A 9,967-nucleotide genomic window follows, 5' to 3' on the forward strand; every position below is an offset into this window, starting at 1 on the left:
ATGTGTTCCTTTCCCTCTGGGCCCGGGCTGTCTCTGCAGCATTTCTGGCAGGCCCCGGTGTGAGGAGCTCAGAATTCAGAACACTTGGCAGCAGGGAACGAGATCGCGGCCATTTGGAAAGGATTAGGAAGAAGTTAAACGGAGTGCGGTTCGGGGTTTGTGTTTATCTCAACTGTAACTTTCCAAAAAGCTGGGACACCCAATTCCAATAAAAGCCTCCCCAAGTATTTTTGGAGGCATTGTGATGGTGCTGGATTGTGTGGGTGGGGGTGGTTTTTCCCAGTTTGTGCAATGCGTTTAGTGACTGGGAAAACCTCTGTCCAATTTGGTGCACCAACCTGTGTTTCCCAAGGGATATGCCCTGGGCAGGTGGCGAGGCAGCAGTGCTGGGCTAAAGGGTGGAATTCGGCAGGGCCTCCTGAGGGCTGGGGACCAGAGGCTGTGGCCAAGGCCAGGCCAGACGGGGAAGCAGAGTCGGTGGGAGAGCTGGGATCAGAAGTCTGGCTCCGTTATTCAGGACTGAACTTCTGCTACCACTCCTGGCTGGTCTGGTTTCACACCAAGGATGGTGCAGGGCCCCAGCAGGGTAGGAAAGGACCAAGCAGACTCAGAGAGCCACGGAGGCAGCACCGTCAGCCAGGGGAAGCCCCGTCATGGTGAGCTGGCTGCCTGCTGCACACCTGCCAGCTGCTGAGAGAGCGTTAAAACAATGGCCCAGCAGAAGGGCCAGGGCACAGCCCGCCCCTCTGGCTCCAGGGCATAGGGAGAGGGAGGGGCAGGGAGATTCCTGGAGCCCAGCTTGGGCCCAGCTTTTTGCATTAAAAAAAATATTTTTTATTACTATGTCCAGCAGTCCAAGGTTTTCAGTTACTCACACTCATTTATTCATTCCATCCATTCAGCATACGTTGATTAATCACCTACTTTGTGCCAAACATTCTGCTCCGTGATTTACAGAAACTATCTCTTTGCTTTAATTATCTTCATCCATCTCCAGACAGTGCCCCTTTATAGTAGTCATTCTGTGCATTGACAAGCCCTACTGAGACAGAGCTCCAAACTCGGAGGAGGAAGGGAGTAGTTTCTGACATCTAGGACATGCTAGGTCCTGTGGCAGCTTTTGACATAACTTGCATTATTTCCAGGGAATCTGGCATAGAGACAAATAGTGGCCACAAGTCTAGGGGCAGTAAGAGGGTCTTGCTCTAGTGGCCTTGAGGACCAAGTTCACTGGCTAGAAGATGGCAAGAAAGGGAAGAGCATTTCAGGCGGAAAGTAACAGCATAAACTACTTTAAGCCTGGAGGCTTAAAGTTCCTGTAGCTTGGGGGTGGGGTGGTGTGGAGTAGGGGGTGGGGGAGGGATGGCCAGAAGTTAAGAGTGGCTAGAAAGGGGGGGGGGGTGCAGGGAGTGGGGTCAGTTTCATGTGCTCCCCTAATATCTGGGTAGGTTTGCCTCCAGGATATAACCTTGAGCAGAATCTTTCATAAAGCAACTGGCCCTTGGGAACTGAGCTGGCCGTGTCCCCAGACTTTCTTGGCTGGTGTGAGGACCTTCTGGTTATTTGGTTTTGCGTTCCTGCCTCTCTGTGTCCACTGCTGCTAGCCCAAGTGCAAGGCTGAGGGTCCCCTCTCTGGGCAGGAGCTTGGTACAAAGTTCCACACAGGCTCCCAGAATTCTGCTGAGCTCCGCACAAAGCACTTCGTGTCTGCCTTCTCTCATCTGCTGGCAGCCTCCCTCACAGAGAGGAGCAGGTTGTAAAGAATGGAAAGCAAGCAGCCCTTGGTTCAGTGCAGCCACTGGGGCTGCAAGGAGCACAGAAGAGACAAATCTGAGTCCCTAAATTGTGCTTGAGCCCTTGCCGATACCTTCTCACATTCTCCTCCTCCACTCTCACCACCCAGCAGATCCCAGAGTGGGCTGTGATCCTTCTCTAATAGGTAATGCAGAGCTCAGGGGTAGCAGAAAGGCATCAGGAGTCCTAAATCCTCTATCCCGCCAATGATTCACTTGCTATGTGTCTCCAGGCAAATCTCTTGCCCTTTCTGAGCCTATTTCTTTGTCTGTGAAATGGGATAACAGCATCTTCTTTGATGTTGTAGGGTTTTTGAAAGGTTCCTGAGTAAATATGGGTGAAAGCACAGTAAACTGGGAAACAGGACATGTGGATGAGGGGGAGACTATCAGTGAGAATAATGAGGCTTCAGCTACGCCTCCTGCCCCCCAGAACCAAGGCCCTTGGGGTGTTGGCAGGGGAGAGTTTGGAGCGGGGAGATGCTGGCAGGCCCTGCAGCTTCCCCCCACCTTCCTGTTCTGCCCTAGAAGGTCTCTGACTGGGGATGCTTTCTCTGCCCATCATGCTATCAGCGCCTGGCAACCTGGAGCAACACTGTGGCTCCGAAGGCTCTTTGCTGCAGTGCCACCCCCTCTCCCCATGGCCTCCGCCCGCTGTCCCAGCACCAGGCCCACCTCAGAGAAAGGTGGCAGGGCCCGACTTCAGCCCACATGAAGCTCTGCTGGTCCCAGCTCCATGACCTTCCCCTAAGACCAAGCACTGCTGAGAGGCCCCAATTCCCCTGGGAGACCAGGAGGGAGGGCAGGGGTTGCCCTGCCAGGGCTCCATTTGGGGAGTGGGGAGCAGAGGAGCTGTGTCCCCCACTGGGGACACTGGTCTAACCCACACTCAATCATTCATTCAGTTGTTTGCTAAATATGTTCTTTAAAAAGATTAAGGCGCGCACACACGTGAAGAATTATTAAGACGTTCTAGTTGAGGAACCAAAGAAAATGCATTTTAAAAAGCACCCTCCCAGGCCACTTATGTAACAGTGCAGGACAGCAACACGCCCCAGAGACAGTGGCCAATGAGAGGGCAGCAGATTACACACTGCAGGGTGGCTGAGGCCCAGAGGACTGTGCACAGCACGGTGTGTGCGACTGAGTGCAGGGGGTGAGCAGTGCCTCAGTTTCCCTCCTGTGCAGTGAGGCAACACAGGGCTCGCCAATGGAGCCAGCCCAGTTCTGGGCAGCTGATGCTTCCGGAGGGCTGGCCAGACATTGCACGCATGGCCTAGCTCGTTCAGTCCTTAAAGTAATACCCCATGGGGCAGGAACTCTCATTATCCTCACTCTACAGAGGAAGCTCAGGTGTGCGGAGCAGTACATCCGCTCACCAGGAGCCCATGGCTTTAAGTGGCAGAACTGGGACAGAACTCAAGCAGGCCAGTTGCGGAGCTGGCGTGTTCAGTCTGCACTGTATTGTACTGGGAGATTATGAGCAAATCACCTTCCAAGGCGTGAGAATGTCAGAGCTGGAAGGGACCCCCAGGGACTGGTACTCCTTCCTTTTAGGAATGGAGAAACTGAGGTACGAGGTGGCGATGTGTCTTGCCCAACGCCACACAGCCAGTGAGTGACAGAGGTGGGTCTCAGCTGTCGGTCCTTTGATTCGCCACTGTTTCTCTACACCCTGGCTAGTACAGGTACAGCCTGGGGACTGGTGATAACAGGTATTCCTGGGAGCTCGTTAGGAATGCAGAGTCTCAGGTTCCCTCAGACTTAACTGAGCAGAAACCTGCATTTTGACAAGAGCTCAGTGATTCACATGCACTTCACATGCAAACTCACATGCAGTTTGAGAAGCACTGCTCTTTGCTACTCTACCTTCCTGGTCTGCAGTCTTGTTACTGTGAGTACGATGACGTTGTATGCAGATACAGAATAACCTGAAATCATAAAATTCTGGAAGCTCCATCCCAGGCTTACATGGGGGTAAGTCATCTGGGAACTGGGAGAGGCAGACAAAACAGGTCCCCCGGAGCTCGGCTCTTCAGGGGCTCGGGCACACCAGTCACAGGGGACCTGCTACTTAGCTGGGAGCTTAGCCCTGAGCTGGGGGTTAACAGAGAGGGTCCAGAGCATCCTCCACCATCATCACTGACGGCTAGTGGAGGAGGTCTAGACTCCCTTGAGGAAAAGCCAGACCTGGAGGCTGGCTTGGGAATGGCAGGTTCAGGATAGAAGTTCCTGAGGTAGAGCCTGGCAGCAAGGGATGGTTGCCGAGAGCTGGCCAGGGCTGAGGGCCAAGGAGCTTTGGTTCTTTATTGGCACCCTCCCAGCACCTCCCTGCATACTGTGAAAGGCTCTGCTCAGTTCCATGGAAAGTCCTATGTCCTCAGAGCCTTGAGACCCTCTGCCTCCTCACTCTTCCCTGCACAGAAGTCCTGCTGCTCGCTGCCCCTGAGTGAAGCCAGAAGTTGAGACAGCGCGGCATGCCCAGCTCAGCCCCATACTCATTCTGATTTGTGGGATGGCAACCCCTGTTTCCGCCCCGGCTCCTGGGGAAGTCAGTGGAACTAGGGTCAGAAGACTGGGGAAGACCCAGGCTGGGAGTGACCACAGGAACACAGTGGCCTTTTGCTCTGTCTCCCAGCTTTTCTGAACCTGAGGCAGCCACAGAGGCGTAAGGAGAGTCCCACTGTAGTTGGCAGTCTCCCTACACAGACCACCTTCAGATGGAGCAGCAGCTTTTCCCTGGAGGACACCCAAGGCACCTGACTTACTGCTGTTCCTCTGATGGCCTACTCTCTTCTCTCTACACTCTTCCCATTTCTCTTCAGTGTATATAGCATAATGCTCCTCTGACTTGCTGTATGACCTTGGGCAACCTCTCCCCATCTCTGAATCTTATGTGAAATGAGCAACGGGGCTAAATTAGCCATCTTCAGGTGGGTCTTGGAGGAGCTCCTGGGCTCCTCGGAGAAACCTCTGGGGAGAGCATGGTATCCAAAGGTAGGCCTGATGGGCATGGCTCCTGCCCCTATCTCCTCCAATCAGAGTAACTTTGCTGCTGTTTGTTTACTATAATAGGATGTTTGTTGGCATCTTTTGGCAAAATGGCCTAAATGCTTGGGAGAGACGTTCTGAAGGACTTTTATGGTACTGTCCAGCTAGAATCCCCTAGGGGTAGATCTTTGCTCCATGTGGCACAGTTCTAGGCCTTTCCAGGCTGGAGCCTAGTCAGGACTAAGGGAAGGATGTTCCCTCTCAGCTGGATTGGCCCAGGAGTAGAGGGGACAGGAGGGAAGAGGGTCCAGGTACCCCAACCCCTTCGGTCTTTGATGGCCTGGCAGCTACTCTCATCTGTTCCTCTTTCTTGTCCTTCTTCACTGTCCATAAACCTCCCAAAGGAAGCAGCTCTCACTAAAGCAGTAGAGGCTGACAGTGTTGACACCACAGCCTTGTTCAAGGGGTGGCTCAGCCCCCGGGACTGAATGCAATCCTGGCAAAAACAAAGTGGCCTGTTTCCATAGCACAATCGGCTGGGTAACTATCCAGTCTCTGCTAGGCTCAGCTTGGGGGAGACCAGACAGTCCCCCACTCTGAAGGAGCTGGCCCAGAAGCCACGAAGATAGCAGTATCCACTGACTCAGCAATTTCACCACGGGGAATTCAACCCAAGGAGATATCGCAGAAAGAAAAGGCCATCTGCATAAAGATGATCACTGTGGCATTACTCAAAATAGCCCTAAACAGGGAACTACCCAGCTTCTCAGCAATAGAAGTAGTAAATTATAGAACATCAACCAGATGGAATATTATGCACCCACTAAAATTAGCATGTGAAGGCTATGTGGAAACATGGAAACAACACTGGTGGTAAAATGTTAACGAAAGGGAAGCGGCTCCGCAAAGATCAGTTCTCTTTCCTTTCCCTACCAAAGGCGTGATAGAGAACCGCAGCCGTATCATGAGTGACTTGCTGTCTTGTTCACTGAAGAAAAGATGACTGAATGTCTCCCACGTGCTGGGGCCAGGGCTGGGTGCTAAGGATTAGCATGGCTGAGAACACATTTCCTGCTCCCCATCTAGCGCCTCCAATCTAACACTGAAGTTCTTCCCTAAATGTCCTTCAAAGCTGTCATAGCATCATCTTTCTTTTTTTTTTTTTCTTTTCTTTTTTAAGCATCATCTTTCAATAAAAAGTAGTTGGTGAGGAAAGTAAGAGAAGAGAGGTGTTCCCCTCCTTCCGAGTAATGTTCATTCCCTCCTGGGATCAAAGCAACCTCCAGCTGGATCACATACATGTCAGAAGAAAACCAAATGTAAATGTGATAGTGACATTTCAGTCTTATAATGTCTTAGTTTCCTTTGAAGCAAAAACTGTTTTAAAAAATCCATGATAAAAAAGAGGAAAAAAGTTAGGACTTGTTACTAATCTCACGGCTGAATAATTAAGTGTGCCTAATTCTGAAAGTAGCAAACGAAATTATGCAGTGCCAAAAGTGACAACTCTCATACCTACACCATCCCGTCTATAGCAGCGTGGTTTTAACTTTATAGCTAAAATACACTGCCAGAAAACCTAATAAAAGGAAGCAAAAATATTTCTGTTTATATCAAGCTGCCATTTGAGAAAGACTTTTAAATATGTTCTTCCCCATGTGTAAATCTGACAGCAGTTGCATAATTAAAACCCCAGTGGAGAGTTTCCTTTTAATCTTTTCAAAGTAAACCAGTAAAACATCCTTTAGGATGTAAAATGATGGATTAATACCCTTTGGATTGCTTGCTCGTCTTTGAACTAGAGCACTGCCTCCAAGAATATTATTTAGTGCTAAAAGAACACAAGCCACCATCTTTATCTGTAGGAGTTCATGTAATCACAGAAGATGCAGACAGTGATGTGCCAAAGGCCACACATGCATCTATGATGAGTTATGTTCATCTCAGATTTTGCTAAATGGAGGACTGAATTAAATGAGTGCATTCACATTAAAACCAACTTGATTTCAACCCCTTAGGAATATGTCACATAGCATAAATGAAAGAAATAATAATTACCCAGGATTTCAGTTCAGTGTGAGCAATCAATATGAATATTTTAGACCACAGGGTGTTTTTTTTTATTTTTATTTTACTTGAGCTATTCAGGTTGAATTTCTATACAGCCTCAACTATGGCTGAACAATCACTAGCAAATTTTTCCTAGATCTGTACCATGTGGACACAAACGTGTCTATACAGTTGCAAACTGCCTAGCTCTGAGTATAGGGTCTTGCTCAAGCCAAATGTCTGGACAAGTATTTCATCTTATTATGATGTTCTATCTAACCCTGAATATACATAGGCACATCTGAACTTTTCTTCTGTGTCATCCTCTAGCTGAAAGCCCATTCCTGCCCTTTCTTCCTCTTCCCTGCACACACACACAGGGGCAAAAGAAGGCAGAAAGCAAGTGGTTTCTGTCTTTGTACCATTCTGATAAACATCAGAATGTCTCCTACTTGCTAGCACCTCTGTCTCTGACCTTCTTTGTGTTGGCTCCTGCCTTCTCAGCTTAGACCTGCCAGATGCTTCTAGTCTGTCTGACCTCTAAGATATGTTTGATCCTTCAGGTTTTCTCTGGAATTAATCAGTTGTTGTCCTGACCAACAGACCAGTCCTCTTGCCTAGCCCTGACCTCCCATCAGACCCACATACACCCATACCCAATATTAAATACTTCAGTCTCAAACAAGGATGTGCCCACCAACAATGCACATGAAATTGGTAGACCAAACACCGCATAACATGGATTCTGGAGCCAGCTGAACGTATAATTTACTGTGACCTGAGATGAGTCCCTTAACACTCTGTACCACATGAGATTAGACTAACGGTCTCTCTTGTTCTATTCATCTTTAGTGAAAACAGCCAGGATATGCTGCCCATAAACCCTGTTGATGCATCTGCTGGAATATGTTTTAACCTGTGTCTTGCAGGATAAGCTTTAACTTAATCAAATGTAGCACTGGGCCTGACATACACAATGCAACAAATTTATAGGATATATAAAGGAAGGTTTTTACATACTAAAATCTAGATGAATTCATTTAGCAGGGTCCGCACAACACAAAAAAGCAATGTCCATACTGCTGCAAGGACCATATACACCATGATATTCACTGATCAGATAAAACTGAGTGCATGCTAATTTTCCTCTTCATTGGATGAAGTGGCAGGCAAAGAATCCTGACTGCCCGTTTTGGACTGAGCTTTGGCTCCCTGAACTGCTAAATCCATAAAAGCACCAATACTAATAATAATTGTTCCTGAAGACTCAGGGCATTTAAGGGAAAGAAACTATGTAAGCATAAGAGAAACTGACATATGTAGGTCTTTACTTAAATCTCAGTACATTTTGCAAGAACAGGCTGAAATGACAACCTTGTTACTTTGGGATTCAGCACAATTTATCTGACAGATAGGAGTGACCAATTTGAACCACTGCCCCAGACCACTAGAGCAAGTGGATAACTGACAGAGATCCTGCTACCCGCGAGGCTGTCTTGGCATCCCTGCAAAGGTCTGGTTTGATGCCAAGCTGTCCACAGGCTAGTCCTGGTCCCTGAGTGCGGCTCCCCTCAGAGATACATGTCTCCCTGCGGCAGATTTTGGAAACAGTATGCTGGGTCATTCGTAACACAGCCACATGCTTCAGTGTAGCCCTCCTACACTGCTTGCCTACATCTGAAAACACAAATCAAGAAAGAGAATATAGCTCCTTTCTGCTTGACTAAAGAACAGCCAATCCTGCCAATAGATTAAAGGCTGGGGCTTGTAACAATTTGCCAACAGACTTGATTTTGTGCAAAGACTGAGAGAAGCTTTAGAAACTGTGGCTGGGCAGTGAATGAAGAAATTTATGGGAGCTCATCAGAGAGGCACAGAGACAATAGCATACAGGACACTGGCATGGGGCCCCATTTGGGTGCACTCACTGCCTATAGGAAGAGGACACTACTAACCTTTCCCTTTGGCCTGTGGGTTCCATTAGAAAGCTAAAACCAGAGTGTGTAATTGGGAGAGAAATGCTGCGGCCACCCAATATGTGCACAGGTGTGCCTCTAGGTGGAAAAAAGCAAAAGGGTCTGTTTACAAGAGTTAGAGCACAAATCAGTAATGAGCTATGAATGCATGATGTCATCCTCTAGGACTAAGCATCCTTAGTACTTTTAAAGCACTTAAAAAAAAACTCTAGTTGCTATAGCAACTTGATGCAGCTCTTAAAAGGGTTTTTTTTTTTTTTTTGAGGGGGTCATTTTATATCTTCAATCACCATAACAACATGATATAGCTTTTAAAGGGTATTTTTATCCAATTTGTGTGTGCTTTGGGCTTGGGCCATATTTGCCTTTTCTACTTAAAATAATCAGATCAAGCATGACACACGAAAAATCATTGAAGGAAAGGAAGCCCTTTCGTAGACTATACATATACACTCAGAGAGACATCTCTAGCTGCTCATATCCTGCACATGGATGAAGTCTTTCTCTGTCTCCCAGCAGCCATCAGGAATGGCTTACACTGGCCAGTAAGTTTGTGCCCATCTCTGAGCTGGCATACCAAACTAGCCCAGAGAACTAGGGACAGAAGGTGTGTCCGTACAGTCCCTCATTTCTCAGCCCAGTGAATCCAGCCCCCTCCTCTGAAACTACCACCAGGAGATAGTACCTTGGGGTGACTAGTGATACAGCTAAATGCCTTCTCCCACCCTGGGACTCAAAGCAGGAGCAGATGGGACATACACAAAATCTCACCAAAGTGGAAATCCTGTATTTATTGTGCACTCTGTAGTAACTGGGGAGGAGGTCTGTTTCACATGACACCCAGGATCCAGGGAAAGGGGGGGGTGATGGGGAAAGTGGGTGACAAAAGAAGAAACGGAAGGGGTGGAGCGCAGAGCAGTAAGCGGCTCCAGGATCTCTACAGGAGAGGCTCAGAGGGAGAGGGTCAAAGTGGGAGAAGTGGGGGGCTTATTAATGGAGTATTTACATTGCATATTTTGTACGGTTGTGAAACCGTGAACTGTTTTATGTCAAAAATAAGGAAAAGGGCTGATAAAATGTATAGAGAAACCTCTCCTTCCGCCACCCCACCCAGCAGCCCCTCCCTTGGTGGAAAAGATGGCAGGGTGACAACAGAGG

At 48.4% G+C, this 9,967-nt stretch overlaps 1 protein-coding gene across 2 annotated transcripts in view; it reads right to left on the reverse strand.

Moving 5' to 3' along the window:
• KCNK12 (potassium two pore domain channel subfamily K member 12) overlaps positions 1–9,967 on the reverse strand; it is a 66,334-nt gene that overhangs the window by 54,060 nt on the left and 2,307 nt on the right. The window lies entirely within an intron of this gene.

The sequence above is a fragment of the Canis lupus genome, chromosome 10 (genome assembly GCF_003254725.2).
Source record: "Canis lupus dingo isolate Sandy chromosome 10, ASM325472v2, whole genome shotgun sequence".
NCBI lineage: Eukaryota > Metazoa > Chordata > Mammalia > Carnivora > Canidae > Canis > Canis lupus.